This window comes from Equus quagga, chromosome 18, assembly GCF_021613505.1.
Source record: "Equus quagga isolate Etosha38 chromosome 18, UCLA_HA_Equagga_1.0, whole genome shotgun sequence".
In the NCBI taxonomy this organism is placed as follows: Eukaryota; Metazoa; Chordata; class Mammalia; order Perissodactyla; family Equidae; genus Equus; species Equus quagga.
The window spans coordinates 45,938,225-45,958,255 of NC_060284.1; the positions used below are offsets into that span (position 1 = coordinate 45,938,225).

At 49.6% G+C, this 20,031-nt stretch overlaps 1 protein-coding gene across 2 annotated transcripts in view; it reads right to left on the reverse strand.

Annotated features, from left to right (window-relative positions):
* The window catches only part of NGF (nerve growth factor), a 122,516-nt gene that overhangs the window by 43,439 nt on the left and 59,046 nt on the right, over positions 1-20,031 (reverse strand). Inside the window, exon 1 of one of the 2 annotated variants that reach the window (XM_046645172.1) lies at positions 6,269-6,288. The exons of the other annotated variant lie outside the window; for it this stretch is intronic. The gene's annotated coding sequence lies outside the window, so the exon portion shown is untranslated. Of the gene's footprint in view, positions 1-6,268; positions 6,289-20,031 lie in introns of those variants that run through there. 2 annotated transcript variants of the gene reach the window in all.

Genomic DNA, 20,031 nt, shown 5'->3' on the forward strand with positions numbered 1-20,031 from the left:
CTGATGTGCCTCTGAAGCCATTTAAATTCTGACTCCTGAGCAAGCTTCTTGAGCAGGATCATCATGATCACAGTGCCCGGTCTTCTGGGTAGCATATTAATAAAGATGCTAATGGGGAGAAGAAAAATCAATCCAGTGGCCTGATATCCAGTGGACCTACCTCCCCAGTGGGGAGGGGACCATCCCCCTTCAACCACAGGTTATGCAATTCAGCAACAGCTGCTCAGCCACTGACCCTTGGTGTGGGAGAGCACACATGCCCTGCTGCCACAGAAACATTCACTTCCCCCTGCTTCCTTCTCTTGTAAACTTGATAAGACACATAAAATTTTAAAGAACAAGTTGTTGGAGGAGGAGTTGTTATGCGGGGTAAGGAACCAAAACACTCTTAAAGCTGCCAGTACAAATGGCCATTCTCAAGAAATGCCTTATTTAGAGAGCATTGCATAACATTTCTGAAATAAAAGTCTCAGGAGAAGTTTGCCTCTGAAAGAAATTTACAGCAGAACATCCACAAGTTTCCCTTTACTCAGGCATTATGAGGCAAAGATAATTCAGAAGATGAAATGTTTGGCTAAAATTCTATCAAAATGAGAATGTTAATTACAGAACGCCAAAATGTAGGTAAGTAACTGCCTAGAGAAGGCTTCAATGCTACCAAAAAGATTTCTTCTTCCAAATGCAGCAACGCTTTACATGTACAGAGACGCAAAACAGGCAAAGCTGATGCTGTCCCACCTGAAGGCAACAAGCATGAAGGAGGACTCCCTCGGGTCAGCCCCACTAAGGGAGAACATGAGGGAAGGGAACCCATGTTTGTTGAGTGCCTACTGAGGGCCTATGCTGGTGTCCACCAACATCATCCCACTTCATGTGCACCACAGCCCGACGGAGCAGGTAATACTGTTATCTCTGCTTCACAGGAGAGGAAAATTGGGTGCAACACCCTCTTGCATCTCTGCTCTCCTAGAGGTTCATCTCCTTCCTCTCTGCTTATCTGGTCCAGCCTCCAGTTATGCTTAGAGCCCAGCATGACTGGTCCTTCATTCAAAATCACAACCCAAAGGGAGCCTGCCTCTCTTGGCATCTCCCACACACCATGGGGGTTCAACACTTACTTACTGACAAGGATGAGGTGGTACCCCAGTGTGTTAACCTCCGAGCCAGGTCTGCTCAGGTCCAAACAAGGGATGGCATTTCACCAGACTGGGCACGTGAGAAATGCAAGTCTCTTTAACCACATTTCACATCCACAGTGATGAGGGGCTGAGACGGGAGCTCCCTCCACCCCCAATCTGGGCTGAGCTTTATGGCTTCCACCAGACGTTCCTCCTCGCGCTCACTTAGGAACAACATACAACACGCAGACAGATGATACATACCACCAACCCTGGCTACTGAAGGACCAGCCAAAGGAAATGGAACAATCAGCCTATCTCCACCGAATAGCAAATACTTTGTGGTTACTGGGAGACTATTCCAGTTGTAGTGGATTGTAACTGCCCTCCACGTGGAATGGCTTCTATGTGAAGCTTGGGCCGTTCATTCCCACTGACTTCAGAGCCAGATCCTTCCACTTGTGGGGCTCCCCACCTGCAGAAGCCACCACAGGCAGTGCCAAAACATCTCCATCTGCTTAGCCTGGTGGTGAATTTTCAGGGAAATCCTGACTGTCTGACTCTGACTAATACTACTGCTAATAAAAAGACTTTCCGCACGTGAAAGAGGTTAGCCACACTCTTGGGCAATTCAGAAAGCATTGTTGCTAGTCCCACCTGACAGACTGCATCATCAGACCAGTCTCAACCTCATTCCGGGATTTCCCTAAGTCTCCTATGTCTTTTTTTTTTTTTTGGTGGTGGTGGGGGTGCTCATCAGGAACCAGCTACCAACTCTGCCAGCCCTAACTCTTCCACAATTTTCTCTCTCCTGCTTCTTGGGGGTGAGTAGCTAGTAGGTGTTCCTATAATATCCTTCAAAGATACTATTCATTTTAACCCTTTGCACTATGATAACCGAAGGGCTCTATTTTTTGTTCTCCAGTGAGATCTTGGGGTAGAGGTAAGGATAACATGAGCTGTTCTCCTTGAGAATAAACCCAGGGCTACAAGCACCATCCCTCCAGCCTGGCATTGCTAGCCTACTTGTTTCAGTCAAATGTCACATTATTGATTCCCATTTATTCTCACAGCTTGGGCACAGTTGTATTAATTTGATATCAACATGTACTCATGTTGCATTAAGTGCTGCCAGTGCTGGGGAGGATTCGGCTTCCTTGTTCTCTCATTCAGGGAAGGGACCTCCTGGGGCCAGAGTGTGATCCCTTTAGTAAAGGAGGGAAGGATTTCCTCTCAGTGCTGTGGACACCTGGGGCAAGCAGTCTGCCTGTGTTTTTAACAGCATATGGCAGACAAGGAAGCCGCCATGCTCTAATACCACCTGTCCCTTCCCCCCACCCTTTCTGGTTTTCTTTTCATGTGGGTCATTTGTAGTCACACTACATGGAGAAAAGGCAAAGGATGATGCCTGGAGGGACCACAGCACCGAGGTTCCTGCCAATGGCTTCCTGGAGCCTGATATGCTGGCTCTTGCAGGATGAAGCCCAGGCTGGTCTTCAGAAGCCCCAACTCCATGATTAAATAATAGATGTATTATTTAATAAATAATAAATTCTGACAGTAGGGCCTGGAATAAAGGCTCTGATTGATAATTTTCACAGGAGTTCTCAACTGAGAGCAGTAATATCCTTTTAATAAGCATTTATTCGTACATGGGGCGGGTGGTATTTTTGGTTATCACCATGATTTCTGGCATTTAGTAGGTAAGGTAAGGATACCAAATGTCCTGCATTATGTAAATAGGTCACACAACAAAGAATTATCCCCAAATGCCAAGAGCCCCAATGAGAAACACTATTAATTCAATACACTTGTCCAATAGATTGGGAATGTGAAGCCTGAGAAGTTTCGTGACTTGCTCAAGGTCACAAAGCTACTTTCCCTCCTGTCTCACAATTCAGGAAACTATCACAGGAAGTTGACCCAAAATACAGGAGAAAAATATCAAGACATTATCTCAATGTTTCAATCTGATTCCTACTGTGTCATAGTCTGAGGCCAACAGTCCATAAAGACTCCTCAAAAACATGTAAAGTAGCCCATAGAAGAATAACGAAAACATCATGCAGCATGAGAAACTCTTCTTTATTGTATGCTTTCATTTTTCTGGTCTTGGCCAAACTTTGTGGCTGAAGGTCTATCCTCCTTGGCTCAAATAGTGACAATGCCATCCTGTGCACACCCAACTGAAAGGTCAGTGACCCCAAAGTCTCCGTTTCTTCAGCTGCATTTCTGCCTCGAGGCCATCCCAGTTTTACCATTTGGAGGTAGGATGTTAACTGTCTCCCCACTGTCAGGAAGCAAGGTCCCTGGGAACTGGTTGGGTAAGGGTCTTTCATCTCCATTTATTTGCCTGATGCCATCATATGCTGTTCTGTGAAACTGGTCCATCACAGTGTTGATTTCTCAGGACTCGCTAAGGCTGGGAGCTGATGGTTTAGCTGATGGTTTGCAAGATCAGAGGGGCCAGGCAAAGAAAGAGAAAACCTCTGGGAACATGGGTTGTTTGCTCAGAGATGTCCACGGGTTTTAAGTGAATCCTCAGCAAGCCTTCCACTGCCTCCTGAGAGCAGAGTATCTGCTGCCAGCAAAGGTCCCGAAGGTCTGCTGTGGACTCAGAAGTTCCTCCAAGTTCTTACTGGGAGAAGACAAATGGTGGGGCGTCTGGTCCCTCGTCTGGCACTGATGTCTGCCTGGGAGTCTGGGCCCTGCCCCTGCTCCACGCATGGTAGGGAAGAGGAGTGTCTCCTTTGGAGTTTCTCTGGGGCTCCAATGCAGCTGCTGCTGCAACAGGACACTCCGTGCATGTGCAGCAGCAGTGCTCAGCACTCACTTAAAAGTAAAGTTGCGCGATTTTCTCATCAGTTTAATCTCAGTAATGATGAGAAACTTCCCTCGGGCTCTGGCCCTGCCCTGCCATGCCCTACCCTCCCTGCTGATGTCGGCAGCTGGGGCCCCCTTCCTGGCCATGGCACAGATTTCTCCATGGAAGAGAAGGGAGTGTGAAGCCTCAGACCCTGCTCCTTCTGGCCCTCCGGGTTGGGGAGATGTGGGGTAGGCAACAGAAGGTGGGAAGCTCACTCCTTGAAAAAGGCTAGGGTGCAGAAAGAGTCAGCAATACTAGGAATGACTGCCCTGAGTGGACCCAGATTTCCAATTCTCTAGAGGCCTGGGCAGCTTTAGGGGTAAGATGGCTGCCCAGGGAAGGCCTTGCACCAGCAGCTGGTTATAAACCCTCTGAGGCACTCCTACAGTTCCACTAAAACATGTGTCCCCATGCCCCAGAGACCTTGGTTTCCCATTTGTGGTGCCTCCTAACATTTTTCCCTTCAAGGCTGCCCTTTTTTTCACCTGCATAAAAATGTTGTGAAAAGCAAGGGGGAGGGGTTGGCCAGCATGTAATGTTAACCCCCTCCCCCTCCACCCACGCAAGTATGAGCATTTCTTCTGTGAGTCAATGCCAGCAGGGCCAGTCTTGGCCCCCAGACCACTCTCATTCTCCCCCAACCCCAGTCTCAGGTACCCCCTGAACCTCTGGGAACACTGCCCATGATGGCTTGGCATTTGGGTTGCCCAGGCTGACATATGACTTATTCCACAGAGGAGACCCACCCGACCTAATGTAGCCTTTCTTCTGTGGCTCTGCAGAGGGAGAGAGTTTCAGACGTTAGGGAGGAAACTGTAAACACTGCGCAAAAGGGCTGGCAGGGGCCAACTGCCGGGGCCCTCTCAGCACTGCTCTGAGAGGGAGAAATAGTCCCCTCCAGCGGACTTAACTGACAGCTTCAAGAGTTTGAGGACTCGGGAGAGAAGTCACTGGTGGGCCTTCCACCACCATTTCTGAATTTGCAGAATGCAGCTGGCCATGCGTGTGTGGGGGGGAGGAAGGGACTGGCATTGGCACTGGGTGCGCCTAGAGGATGGAGCCAGGACAATTAATCAAGTGCCTTTTCTCCAGGATTTCCATTGGCCTCAGATGACAGATGGGGCAGAGGCACCCAGGAGAGCACTATTTTGGTTTTCAGCTGGGAACGTGCACTAAGTTTTCCTTAATACCCACAGCACCCAAAAGGCTTTGCTGTAATACACTTTAATTCACGAAACACCCATAAATTATCCTTCAAACGTACAACTTCCAACCTGGAACAACTTGGAAAAACCAGCCTAGCAAGCAAGCTCTTTTTTAATCTCTCAAGTCACAAGAGAAGAGAAAGTTCAAGCAGAAAACACCTTTCATGAGAATCTCAAAGATTTTTTTTTTTCTTGAAGGAAGGAGAGTTGTAATCAAACAGAGCGAAGCCGCTTGTTTACGTTGGCTCAAAGATGCCGCTCCCTGACCCCTGTGTCCTCTCTCTCCCTCCCTAGGTCTTCGCCGCCTGGACCCAAGGCGCGTCCCGCCCCACGCCTCCATGCCAGCGTCTCCCACACCTGGCAGCAGACAGCTGGAGCTGAGGCGTGTGACCCAAGTAGCAGCGCCGATCCTTGGCGACCTGGGTCCACCGCGGCTCCTTGGGGGTCCCTGGGCGCGCAGGCTTCCCCTATCAAGCCCCGGGGCCCTCCCTTGGGACTCCCAGCCCTCCAGCGACGCGCAGAGGAGCCCGAAGACCCTTGCTCCATTCCCTGCACCAGGTCTAGTGCGCCCTGCCCGGCTCGCCCCCTTACCTGGGGGCAGCGTAGCACTTTCGAGACTCGGCGCTCACCCCAGCCCGCGCGCGCTGTGCACTCGCCCTCCGCGGCGCAGACCACCGCTCCTCCGGGCCGGCGCGCTCGCAAGCCCGCGCATCCCTCTCTCCACGCTCATTCGCTCTCCCTCACTTGCGCGCTGTTCCCTGCTAGCCCTGGAGCTAGTAGTCTAGCGCAGGCGCCAGGGTAGCCTCTCGGACTTCGGGCCATCGGGAGACCGGGAACTCCACTACAGAGAGAGCGTTGCTCCCCCGCCTGGCCCGCTCCCCCAGGCTCCCGCGCTCCTGCACCCACTCGGGACGCTCGTCTCACAGCTGCACTGCAGCCTGCGGGAGCCTCGGGGGTGCCCGGAGATCTAGCCAGAACGGGATGCATGCACTCTTTCCCGGGGAGCCCAGCCACGCCGGCCCGCGCCCCTGCCCGCGCTGCGCCCCTCTCGGCGCTCGGCTCGGGGCAGCCTGACTCACCGCTGCGCTCCCCTCGGGCTCCCGGCGCTCTCTGCCGTGCCGAAGCGCCGAGCTGCTCAACACAGGCTTCTTGAAATTTTAGCCCCTCCTCCCGGACTCCTGAGTCACTCGCTCCAAATCCTTCCCCCCACTCCAACCCTCTCCGGCCCCAGCCCCGCACCTGCTCTGGCTGCGCGGAGGTGCCCGGCTGTAGGGGGTCCTGGGGCCCAGAGATCAATCGCTCCCAGGAGAGCCGGCTCGACCCAGCCAGGGAAGGATTCAAACCTCCAGAGGTCAAAGAGAAACGCACAGGGGCCGGAGGGGCCGCGCGCGCGAAGCACAGACGCCGGTTTTCTGGGGCACCAGGCGGTGGGGCTGGCCCCGGACACCACCAGGCTGGGGGTAGGCGGAGTTCCCCGGAGCCTCCCGCACGTCCCTGCCCTTCCCCCTCCTTTGCCTACCGCCAACATCTCGGGGGTCCACCTGGAGTTACCCTTCGAGCCCCAGGCTTCGGCTGCTCCTCACAGCGGAGAGAGAAGCTGAGAGAATTTTTTGCCCAGGACGCTTCCTGTCACGCCGGGAGAAGCAAGCACCCGGGGGAGCTCCGGACAGGTGCAGGGACTCCAAGAACCGGAACCGGCTAGAAGACCCCCGGGCAGGGGCGAGTCTGGCTTGGGGACAAGGGGCAGAGGACTTAGGCGTCAGGATCTACACTCAGGACCTTAACTTGAGGCCCTGGATTCTGGAAGCTTCCTGGGGTCCCTGACCCCTCTGAAATTGTAGGCAAATTTGTATGTGTGTAGTGCGTGCATATTTCTGAGTAGCGAGTCTGCAGCTTTCATCAGTTTTGCAAGGGGTCTATGACTCTAAACTATGGACAGCCAGCCTTCTGCGCCACCCCAGGCCCTACCCAAATTCCTGTTTATCCCCGCAGTGCGGATTTAAGTGAGGCCGATCTCCTGACTGGTCCTCCAAGATTTCTTGTGTTCCATGGATTCAGAGCCTGACAGGGGAGCTTACCTGACCCATGGCCTGCCCTTTCCCACCTCAGCCCCAGACTAGCAAGGCAGAAGTACCCCTGAAGTCCGAGTTTTCACCAGGTGTGCATCAGTAACTGTAATAACGTTCTGGGGGATTCCTAGGCTTTGAAAATTCACATGCCAACTCCCTACGGTGTTGAGCTCAGTCAGATGCCTTCCCTCCTTCCTTGAGCAAATTGCATGCTGACCCCTCACCCTGTGCCCCACGCCATGAAGGAGGACCCAAGTGGGAAGAGAGGCAGAGAGGCAGAGACAGGGAGAGGAAGTGAGTCTCCCTTGTTGGTGAAGCCATGCCAGCACAATTCAGGGGAAGGTCACTCTTAGGTGCCAGGATTTAGTGAGGCATGGGAGTTCCTGTTATAAGTCCAACGGTGGCCCTTTACCTCCAGTGGAGGGCACTTGAGCAAGCAAGGCCCTGCTTAGGCACTTCCAACTCCCTTGACACAGATTGGTCTGCAGTCTCCAGTTCTTCCTGTTTTCGCCTTTGTCCCCATACCTAAGTTCGCCCCATTGATGCATGCTCTGCGAAGGATGAGGCAGGAGGAAAGCCCCAGAACTGAAGTCAGCTTTAGCTTTGGCATAGCCTCGTATTTCCCAGCAAAGACCCATCCACTTCTGAGTTATTCAGATACAGACTGGTGGATGAACATACTTTGGAGGTGAGTGCAGGCGACTGGGGACCCTGTAAATGCCCCTCTCTGCAGAGGTCACATCAGATACTGCATGATCCATTAGGAAATTTATCATCGTCAATTAAACAAAGGAATTTCCTGACAACAGGACAAATTCATTCATCAATCATGTCACGTATAAATGTGTTTGAAAGCGCCAGCCCTAAGCCTTACATCATAGCTGCCCAAGGATCTAGGGATGAAGCTGAAAATTTTAGAAGAACAGAGAATTTGGTTGTTGAATGCAGAGCTTTTGCATGTGTCCTTGGGGTGTCACCCAGAAGGACAAAAGGATTTGGGGGCACTTGTGGTTCTTTTTCATGTGGTGTGTAAGAGAGAAATGTAAAAATGATGTAAGCAGCATAGGAGCCGAGATGCCTGCCCCCCTAATTGTCGGTCATATTCTGATGACACATGTTGCTTTAATAAGAGCTCCTTTCCATCCTAAGCTGGCTCTGTTTCTGTCCCTGAACTTTAAGGATCTTGAGTAAATAAGAACCTATAAAAAACAAACACTGTGAAGATTAATTATCGAGAGGCTAGTATGTGCTAGGCCCCGTGAGATGGCTGAGGTAGTGTTCTCAGAGAGCTCATGTTCTAGTGGGGGCTGGATTGTTAGGCCCTGGCCGTGTTTATAACAGTCTCCCCAGGTCCTAGCACAGGGCCTGGCACACAGTAGGTGCTCAGTAAATGCTGCCTGAATCCAACAATGTTCAGAGCCATTTGTGGCTGTCAGACAACCCATCCACATTGGGTTGGTTTCTGGCAGGTTCCAGATCAGGCTGGCCTTTGCACAGAGACCATAGCCAGGTGTCTCTTCTCTTGCCTCCTTGACTTTCATGAAGGGCCCAGATGGAAATGTCCTTCTCCTGGGTCATTGAGAGAAGGACCTTAAGGCCTGGAGCACTACATTTACAGGAATGAGAAACAGCTGAGAGACCAGTGGGCAGAGGGAGTGGTGCAGAGAAGCAGAGGATAAGAATGTTTTTCTGCACTAGATTTTCTCGAAAGAGCTTTTTATCCAGGGTATCAAAATAACCAGCAGCTGATGCATTTGCTGCCTTGGAGGACAGATTGTGGTGTGCACAGTAATTGTTGTTATTTCTGAGGATTCAGAAGCCTGCAGCCATTGAGTGCCTCATCCACAGCAACACTCTGCCCAGCACAAAGCTCCTGCTTCTCTCTTGCTTCGTTCCAGAAGGCCAGGACAAAGTGCACATGCTATTTAAAACACCAGGTGGCTCAGCAGCGATCTGCCAGTACTGATGGAATCGCCGGATCTGCTCGCAATACGTGTGAAACAGAAATATTGTCCCAGTTGCGGGAGGAAGTGATAGCTTCAGCTCAGAGATTTTTTTTTCCTTCCTTCTAATCAGAGTGGAGAAAAACTTCAGAAGAGGAAATGTTTTATAATGCTTAGTGAGATGACATGGTTACAGAATCACCAAGATGATCGCTCCATTTATGGAGAAGGCCACAAGGGCTCAGGAAGGACAGGGGCTCAGCCAAGTACAAATGGCCTGGGTCAGGACCAGAGCTCTGGCCTCTTGACCTCTAGGCAAGCCTGCTTTCGACCACACTCTCTGAAAGAGGCTGAGGGAAAGACCTCAAGGGCCTCTGGGGGGAGGCTGGTAAAGGAACACAGGCAGGCCAGGGTGCAGAGAACACGGGGCTGGCAGTCGCTGGGGGCGGGCTCCTGCTTCTCCTCCAAGAGGCCATCCCTGCACACTCCTGGGGCCTGCTTCTGGCTTTCTCCATCTCTATAAGTTCCCTCCCTTTTGCCTGTGAGCCTCCACTTGCTTTTTCTCTCTTAAAGAAACTGCTGGCTCTCCTGCTGCCCAACCACTGGATTTCTCAACTTCCTTTCACTATGAAATTCCTCAGCAAAGTGATCTACACCCACCGTTTCCTTGGCTCCCCTTAACTTCCTGCAATCTGGTTCCCATCCTCTTCCCCTTCCCTTCCCTTCCCCCTACTGAACTGATATTTTCTTCTTAAAGGTCACCAGTTGCAGTAACAACACTGCCACCAACATAATAATCACAGCATTTATTGAGTGCCTCCCTTGATTCAGGCACTGGGCAAAGCATTTTACAGGCCCCAACAGTAGGTATCATCCATTTATAAATAAGGAAGCTGAAGCTCTAAGAGGTAAGTCTCTGGCTCAGCCTAAGTCACTCGTGGCTGGTCAACTGGCTGGGTGGAGATTTGAGCCAAGCCATGAAGCTCTTGCTGTAAAACCCCAGGCCTCCTCTTCCTTTCAGCCAAGTTCAGTGGACTTTGCCAGTCCTCAGCCTCCTCTCCCAAGGACCTCCTGCATCTAACACTTTCCCTTCAAGGCTTCTGTGACTGTCCTGGCCTACCATCTCCCTCTGATGTCGCCGTCTGCCCTCAGCATGCATATGCCTCCCACGCCTCAGTCCTGGGGCTTTACATTCTTCTCTGCTCTCATTCTTCCAGGTGTTCCCTCCTAATCTTATGATTCCACCCCCGACTTCAGCCCTGACCTCTCACGCAGGCTCCTGAGTCACTAGCATTTTGAGTGTCCATGTGTGCAAAGTGCTACCTCTCTTCTGGTTTAGACCACCTGCACAGGCTCTAGCAAGGACTGTGCTGCCATGCCACCTCGGACCCTCAGCACCTCCATCCAGTCCTGGGTCATAACCCAGCGGCAGTCGCCAGGCAGATCTCACCATTGGAACAGGTCTGGGAATCGCAGTGGGCTCAGGGCAGTTCAGCTCTTCTCCAGCGGGGGCACTGCAGCCCAGGAAAGCGACCAGCTGGGAACTGGGGAGGTTTACTCATCCATCCTATTTCTCCACTAAGGTGCTGTGACCTTGGGAGAAAGAGCCATCCTCTTTGAGCCATAGTAACTGTAATTACTTATAATTCTATAATTAAATATATTAAGTAATTGCTGAGCACCTGCTGTGCACCAGTCCTGTCCTAGGTGCTGGGGATTCAGCAAGTGAACAGAACAGCCTCTAGCCACGTGGAACTTAAATTCTAGTATGTTGCTTGATCCATTTAATAAATATTTATCTAGTGTACATTACATACCAGACCCATAAAAAGGAAATTGTGATTTCAGCGAGCTCGATTTGGAAAGGAGGGTGAGACCGGTAAGAAACCGGCCACAGTGACACGGGCAGGGCTCTCACTAGCTGCCAGGAGAGTCGAGTGAGCCCCCAGCAGAGTATCCTCTATCCTCTGCTCTCCTGATCCAGGCAGCTGTGGGCCTCCAGCTTCTCAGACTGGTCCAGCTCTGTCCCCACAGGGCCTCCAATGACCCCATGGCCACCTTGTGGACAGCCCAGCTTGGGTCTTCGTGGGTGCTGACTTCAGTCACTTCTGTGGTTCTCCTGCTGCTCTGGCATGAGGGCAAGCCCTCAGTGCTCCTCATGAGCCTCCACAGGGCTGCTTCTTCTCCCCAGTCCTCATCCAAATCCTCACTATGAAGCTCCCACCAGCCCTGGCGTCAGGGCTTTCCTGTTGGGGCCACCCGAGAGATGCCCTGGGGCAGGCCCCCCACTGATCAAATTCTGCCTGTAGAGCATCGAAGCTGCTCTTTCCTGTCACCTGGCACTATGTTGACAGTTAGGGTTCTGTGGTGCTGAGGCAGGCAGGAGCCTCACGCCTTCCTTTGTGATGCTCCTGTGGGGGAGTCTGGGATAGGTGGGCTCCACTGTGTCCTGGCTGGCTCTCTGTCACTTCAGTGGTCTAGCTTGTGCATTCATTGTGATCCTGTTCTGGGACAGGATCTGTGTTAGGTACAAGGAAAAAAAGATCAAGAAGGAATGTTCCCTATCATATGGGAACTTGCTATCCCATGGGGAACCAGATAGGTAACTGATAAGACATATCCCAGGGAAGATAAGCAAGCTCACCGGATGGAGCATTTGACCAACTTAGAGCCTCAGGGACTCTTCATTGTTGTCGCATCATACTAGCGTTGGTTCCATATTCTTTGAAGTGGACTTATGAAGCCCTGTGTCATCTGGCCCTCATGCCGCTTCATCTTCCCCTCTTGCTGCTTTCTTTCCTTTGCTACAGCTCCAGCCTAGGTGAATTTTTTTTTTCAGTTCATTTAGCAAGTTGTGCTGGCACCTCTGGGCCCTGCATGCCATTTCCAGTGCCTCAGAAACTATCATGCCCTCTTCATCTGACCCATTCCTCTTCTTTTGAGACTCATCTCTTAGAATCTTAGATGATACTTCTGATGGGGTGCTTTTCCTAATCCCCCAAGTCAGGACTGGGGGCCCTTTCTAGGTACTTCGACAGCCCTCTGTATTGCACAGAACCAATGCTTAATGAATATTTGTAAGTGAGGTATTGCCTGACCTAAACTTGGAAGCGTGAGTAAGAGCCAGGGAAGAATGTTGGGAAGAGCATCCTTTCAGACAGAGGAAACAGCTGAAACTAAGGTGTACAAGTGTGAAACAGCATGGTGCATGCAGGAAGCTGCAGTCAGTTCAGAATTAATAGGGCATGAAGTGGCAGGAGATGAAGCCAGAGCAGTCATGGGTGAAGTCAAGGAGAGACTAAATCATGGAAGATATGGAGACCACCTGGGGTCTATAATCATTCCGCCTGTCTAGGCAGAATGGTCACTCCTCAGTGTCATCTCTCATGAGGAGTGAGGGAGCTGGGGTATTTATCCACCAACTCCCATTCAAAATTGGTTGAAGGCTCTTTTGGGGAGAGGAGAATAATCCCTCCCTACCCCCCACTGGTAGTCTGCCTCCTGTACTCATTGAACACACTCTTGCAGCCAGAGAAAGTCCCCAGGTGCTTGTAGAAAAAGGCCATCAGCATGCACACAACAGCCAGATCTGAGGGGATCTGGGCAGTGGCACCAGTACCCTATACTGCACATTGTTAGCCTGATGCCCCAGAGTCTTCCATTCTCTCCTTCCAGTTTGCTCTATTTGGATTGAAACATAAAGTTCAGATCCAAGTGATCAGTGATGATGACGGCCTGAGTGGGGCACTGGGACCTAAGCATAGAGAGGAGATGCATTCAAAATAAATTCAGGGGGTAAATTTGTCAGGATGTGGGGAGTGGTTGGATGAGGGGATGAGGGGATGAGGGAGAGGAAGGGGTCTCCTGGATCTCCGTGGCTTCCCAATTTGCTTGACCAGGTAAATGGGGATGGCCACTATGGAGATGGGGCATTTGATGATGGAGCCTGTGGGTGGGCTGGGAAGCAGAGGTCTTCCGTCTAGGGTTTTCTGGGACGTGTGGGACATTCAAGAGCATACGTGCAACATAGGAGTCTGGAGGTCAGGAAAGGTGTCAGGGCTGTCAGTCTCTGCACACTGTCTCTATCTCTCTGATACTCACCCATCTTCAGGGCAGGCCCCAGAGTGAGGGAAAATGAGACCCTGGGCATGGTCACCTGTCCTGTCCTGTCTTTCCCCTTTCCAGTCTCCCCTCTGCGGCTGGAGGGGAATGCTCTTTCCTCCTCCTCTTCTCAGGCAGAACTCCTCTCCCTTTGCAGCCTGCACTCTCTCCACCCTGGGCTGATAGTGACACTCTACGATCAAGTCCTCCGCGCCTGGCTTGTAATATTTTAATGGGAGCTTAAGGAATTCAGAAAACTCTTTTTATTCTCCTGAGAATGCCTGGCTTTCGAAACCATAGTCTTGCTGTGGACTCAAAAATCCTCTTCTGGATATGGAAAAGTGACTATTGACTCCTTTCTCTTTGCATCCCAGCTGCAGTAATCCCAAAGGTCTCCTAGAAAGCCCATGCCTTCAGTACTGCACCTTACTGACTGATATTTGGGAAAATTCTTTAAGAGCCAAGTCTTGGGTCTCTCAAATCATTTTTTGTCAGTATGTTGGAAGCTAAGAAGACTGTACACCACTCAGGGGTGCTGGCTAGTTTACTAGTTTAGTTCCACCATGAGCCTGTCTGTGCCCCTTTAGTCCCACTCAGTTCCAGGCTGTATTCCTGTTAAGCAAGCAGCCATCTGGGAGCGGCAGGGGGTTCCTGGACCCCTTGCAGTCCTGCTGTTGTGCCTCCTTGGTGCACAGCTGCTGGCTGCGATGCTGCAGGTTTGGCAGATGTGGGACACGCATCACCTCTGCAAAGAGCAGCTTTTTGACAAGAGTCTTGGCTCCAGCAGGACTTCCTTTCTGCCAAACTGAGTCTGGCAAAAATTGTCTCCCTCTGGGGGACCTGTGATTACCCTTAGGTCTCAGTTCTACTCTCAGGAAGCAGCCTGGGATTCTCACTGGCCCTGAGATGAAATGGACTGAAATCCACTGGTTCTCTCAGAGGTGTCTGCGTTTCGGTGGGCAACAGAGCTGGCTCAAAACTGGGAGAGCTAACTTGTAAATTGAGTGAAGGAGATATTTGGGGGAACACAGAATCTGTGGGGGACCCCTGAAGTCATTTCTCCTTTGTTCAGAGATGAATTATATAGACATCCATGGATTATGCTTTCTCATCTCTGGGCCTTTGCACATGCTCTTCCTTCTTCCTGGGACATTTTCCCTGTCCTCCAACCCCTTCATTAAGCTGACCCCACCTCATCTCTGAGGCCTCAGTGCAGATAGGACTTAGAAGCAGCCTGACGGCCCCAGTCTGGGGTAGGACCCTCCTCTGTGGCCCCATCGCCCCTCTGATTGGGCCTCCAGGGCATTCACACTTGATTATGAAGGCCCGTCTGCTTGTTCGTCCTCCTTCGCTCTCCCCGTACAAGCTTCTCTCTGGGGTGGCGGGAGCCATGACATCCCCAGCACCTAGCACAGGGCCTGCACACAGTAGGTGCTCCATTCTTAATTGTTGCTTAACTGCATATTTACATGCAGTTCAACTCTATTCGCTTTTCTGTAGGATGTAAGTAAATTATGCATAATCACAGTTTCTGCCTTAGCTTATACCTTTCCCTAAGAGGAGCAAAAAAAGCCCAGGCTTTAGAACCAGAAAGATCTGCGTTCCTAATTCCACTTCCTTTGCTTATTGAGCCCAACCTGTCAATTGACACCTGTCAATTAAAGTGATGCCTGCTCATAAGGTGTAGGAGAGGCTCTGTTTAGTGGGTGCTCAACACAGACTTGGGTGCATGTCCTCCTCCACCACACCCCATGCACACATGCCCCATGTGCACAGCCACCCCACCAAGTGCCCGGTCACGGGCTGAGCCGGATGGATTGTAGCAGTACCGAGGTGGACTGAGGGAGGCTTGAGTGACTGTCACAAGGTTAAAGAAAGAGGGGCTGCCAGATGCTTGGGGACCACAGGAGGCGAGGCTGCAGACTAGGACTCTTCTGCAGGCTCCCAGCTCCTCTGGGTGGTGGAAGGTCCTCAGGCTGTCTCTCATCCCTCATTCTTTCAGTATGGAGATCCATGCATCGGCATTCTAATTTTAAAAGTTCCCCATGTGCAGAGATGACTTTGATCTTCAACTGGAGTTTATTTCTTCCTATTAGCATCACATTATACAATCTCTGACAGATTAATCACAGCTATTGTTGTACTGTTTATTCTACACACTGTATAATTTTACTTTCAAAATGTTATTTTCATTAAGGAGGAAGTGCATTAGGGGAAGGCATCTTCCTGACAGACAGGCTTCTCTGGCCCCGCAGAGCAGTGTATGTTCCTGCTGCCTGCACCCGCGATGTCTCCAGCAAGGGCTCGAGTCCCCATGCCAGGGGAGAAGTGAGTCCTGGGCTTACATGATGTGATGCCAGGACTGGGAATACCTCTGTTGGAGCCGAGTTATATTTTTTCCGAGAAATTTTCTTTGTCTTTTTTAGAAAGTAGCATGCCTTTGTATTATGTAGCATAAAGAATGTGGCTGGCATTTGACAGAAGGCTGTCTGGGCCTAGAGATTGGACCAGTGGCCTTCAATATTCTTTTCTCCTGGGTTTGAGTCCAGCCTGCCTCAGCCGTTTACTACCTTTGTGACCTTGGGCAAGTACTTAACCGCTCTGAGCATTGGATTCCTCAGAGGAGGAGGAGGATCCTGGTCAGGGATGCACATGGAAATATCGGGAGGTTTACATATGACAGTGTGGGTCAGGCCCTGTGGGATGTTCTTAGCACATAGTGAGTGCCCTATAAAGCCACCATTATGGGATTCCATAGACTCACTTCCTTCTGCTCAGATCAAGCGAGGGGTGACAAGAGACAGGGAGAGGCAGACTTCTCCAACCTGACAGTTTTGCAGAGGGCCCACCCTGGGTTTGGAAAGAATAACCGCTTTGAAACCACAGAATCCAGAAATACATTTCAACTTCACCATTTACTCTCAAGTTCTGGACCCAGAGCCAGATACCAAGCCGGTTGGAGCAACAAGTTCGTTTTTTAAAAAAAGAAAAACATTTTGTGGTGAGGGAAAAAATGCCTGCACAAGAGGCCCAAGAAGAAAAGCTCCCATGTGTGATGTCGTCTCACTGGCCTGGGATGAAACAGAGAGCTGCTTTGCTCCCAAGGTCTTAGGATGGGGTGGAGCGGGGGTTAAATGCTGCATCTGGTATATGCTTGGTACAGATAAATCCTAATTCAGCCATGTGGTGTCAATGCCAATATTCTAGTGTCAGACCTGGTCAGTGTGATTAAGGTGACGAGGAGGCCTCCTCAGTCCCCCTTGTAAGTGAATCTGTGTTGTTGCAGAGGAACGAAAGTTCCTGAAGGACTCATCCCTGTGACAGAACATAGGAACCATCAGACCCCTGACCAAACACTGCAGAAATGAAAAAGAAGAAAAAAATAACCTAAAATTCCTATAGGGTAAAACCACCGGCCCCGCTTAGAATTCGATATTATGTCCCATCAGAATAAAGTTCAAGGGGCAACCACAATTCTTTTGTTGTGTTGGAATTTGTCATTTCAAGTGTTGTGCCCTCTGAAATCAGATAATCAGCTTTTTTCATCTCTGCCTCAGCAGAGCTAAGTACATACAGTACCTGGCAAAATTCGTCTTCAGTAATAGCTGTTAAATTGAATTGAGTACAATTATTCCAAGAAATGGGCCATTGTTTGGAGCATTCGTTATAGAGAAATCTTTGTTGTAATAGGACTTAAACACTGTTCTTCAATAACAGCTGGGATCTGTTAGAGTGGAATAAATGAGTAAATGGGGGTAAAAACTGAAAATAGCACATATGGCATTGTCATTAATGGAATTTAGAATGCAGTTAATATATGAAAGAGGCTGTGTGTCCAGAAGCAATGCATAATGTCACGTTGTTGACGTGTGGCTTTAGCAGTCTTTCCAAACTCCTTGCACGTGTGCAGGGGAAGACACAATTGGTTTGGTTGGAAGAAAGGGAAGTTTACCTAGTGCAGTATTTGCAGATCTTTCAAAAGAGGAATGAAGCATAGAGTATGCCTTTTTAAGGGGGCATTTCTTCTCCAGTGAAAGCAAAATCATTAGAAACACTCTGTCTTAGTGAACATTTTTATAAGCTTTGATATACTCTTCAATGCTTTTATACACTGCAGATATTCATTTAAACTTCAGAAGGAAAAGTTAACACGATTTCAGTTTATTCTACACATTTTTCCAATACTGGGGCCTGGTAAACATTACAAGCTGTCCTGCAGCTCCCAATGGCCCTGAGAGTTGCTATTTGGCCTCTAAGGCTGTGCATCTCTTTTGCTATGTTTTTCTCTTCAGGTTCTTCTCTGCCTTCTGTTTAGAAGAGGAGATTGAGGTCTAAACCTCCTTGTTGCCTCTCACCCTCTGCCACGCGTGGGGACCTTCTGGTCACTAACTACCTAAAAAGGGGGTTTGGCTTCCCTAGACCCCAGAGTAGGTCTAAGACAAAGTCACTAAAAATGCCCGTTGTCCAAGATTTGCAAAAGTCAGAGAGGGGTTTCAGTGTTAATGGTTTCAAATAGCTGTTTTAAAAGGTACGTCTAACAGTAAAAATCTAATAAAAATTATAGTCAGGCACTTTGCAAATTTCAAGCATGACATAAAAATGCATAATACAAACGATTCTAGTTGGTGTGCTAGGATACAATGTCCTAGGATACGAAGAGGCGTGTTGGCAGTGTCTGTTTTTAGCTGTGCCCGACCCATGGGGAGAAGCTCAAAGAATGCTTTGCAAGAAGAGTGACACAAAGCTGGCGGGGCAGGAATACACCAACAAGACAGAGGGCAGAAGGCCCTTTAATGTGCTCCATGCTTGATAAGTGTCAAACACACACACACAGAGTTGAACAGGATGTATTTTTTTCAGTTCCTTTTAATAATTTTTCTTCTCAGGTTTGGTCTGGCTCAGGACCAGTGAAGTCAAGGTTAATGTGATGGAAGGGTTTGCAACCTTGAAAGAAGATACTCCTTGAGTCCTGCTCAGGACTGGTGCACACAAAATAGTGAATGAGGCAATGCTCCTTTTACATCCTCTGCTCCCTACATCCCCTCCAAAATCCACACACAGCCAGGAGCCCCTTGCCCAGGCTGCCCAGGAGGCAGTGGAGAGAGCAATGTGCTGGGAGTCAGGAGTCCTTCTCTTTGGATCACAGCTCAACTCCAATTTTCTGCATGACCATGGGCAAGATCATTTACCTCTCTGGACATTGGTTTCTTCACATAAAACAAGATGCTTGGATTGGATGATTTCAAGGGTGTCTTTGAATTGCAAGTTGCTAAAATCAATCAATCCACATTAAGCAACCTCTCTACTGGGTATTTTCATTTTTAAATAAGCTGCTTGAAAAGGGCAATGCTTGTTCAAGAGGACTGACTCTTCAATGGTGAAATTTCAGGCATTCTGCCTGCCAAACAAAAAATAGTTCTTTTTGTGAAATGTTTATGCGCGCGCGTGTGTGAGTGTGTGTGTATGTTGCATGGAGGGAGTGGTTTGGAGGGTTGAGAGCGTTTTCATCCTTCTAGTTGCCCACACCCAAAACCTTGGGGTCATCTTTCACTCCTTTCTTTTCCACTCAATGTCTAATTCATTAGCAAATCCTAGTGGTTCAACTTAACACATGTAGAATGTGATCACTTTTCATTATCTCCGGTATTACCTACGATCAGTAGACTATCGTCTTCATCTCTCACTTAAATTATAGCAATACTCTCTAGACTTCTTTCTCTCCTTCCAACCTTGTCTTCCTTCAGTTCATTCTGAACACCACCTGCTGCCAGAATGATCCTGCCAAAACTCCTCTTCCCAAAACCCTCTTTTGGAATCTCTATCAGTCAGTTTGGGTTAGATTACCGTGAGGTAACAAACACCACCAAAATCTCCGTGACTTAACCCAATCATGCTTATTTCTAGTTCAAAGCTTCTGCCTGAAAGTGACCACATCACCTCTGCTCCCATTTTGTTGACTGAACAAGTCACATGGCCACACATAGCTTCAAAGGGATAAGGAAGGGCAATCCTATCGTGAGGCCAGAAGGGAGAAGATGGGAAATACTTAGCAAAAAGCATAATGTCTACCACAGCTTCCATTTCATTCAGAAAATACCCCACGTCCTCATTATGCCATCCAGGTCCCTGCGTGGTATGACTTCCCAACTCCGTTACCTCTTTGGTCTCATCTCATTCTACTTTTCCTCTCCCTCCACTTTAGCCAATCACAAATGCAGTGATTCAGATACCCTTTCACATTCCAGGCAGGCTCCCTGTGATATTGTGACTTATAATAAAGAATATGTATTTGGTCTTTGACCCATTTCTGGCACAGAGCTCCTAAAACCCTTGGAATTTCCTAAGTGATGAAAATGATAAAGGTGTCTCTTGCTGTGTTAATGAGGTGACTTTTGGATCACACCTAGGATGGGGGCTGGTTGCCAGGAGAATCAACCATGTGATTAGAGAGTTGGAACTTTTTGTCCCACCCTCCTGACCTCTGGAGAGGGGAGAGGGGCTGGAGGTTGAATCAGTTGCAAATGGCCAATGATTTAATCAATTGTGCCTATGTAACAAAGCCTCCATAAAAACTCAGAAGGATGGGGCTTGGAGAGCTTCCAGGTTGGTGAACATGTGGAGATCTGGGGAGAGTGGTGTGCTCAGAAAGGTCACAGAGCCTCCGCACCCTTTCTCCATACCTGGCCTTATGCGGCTCTTCCATCTGGCTGTTCCTGAGTCATATGCTTT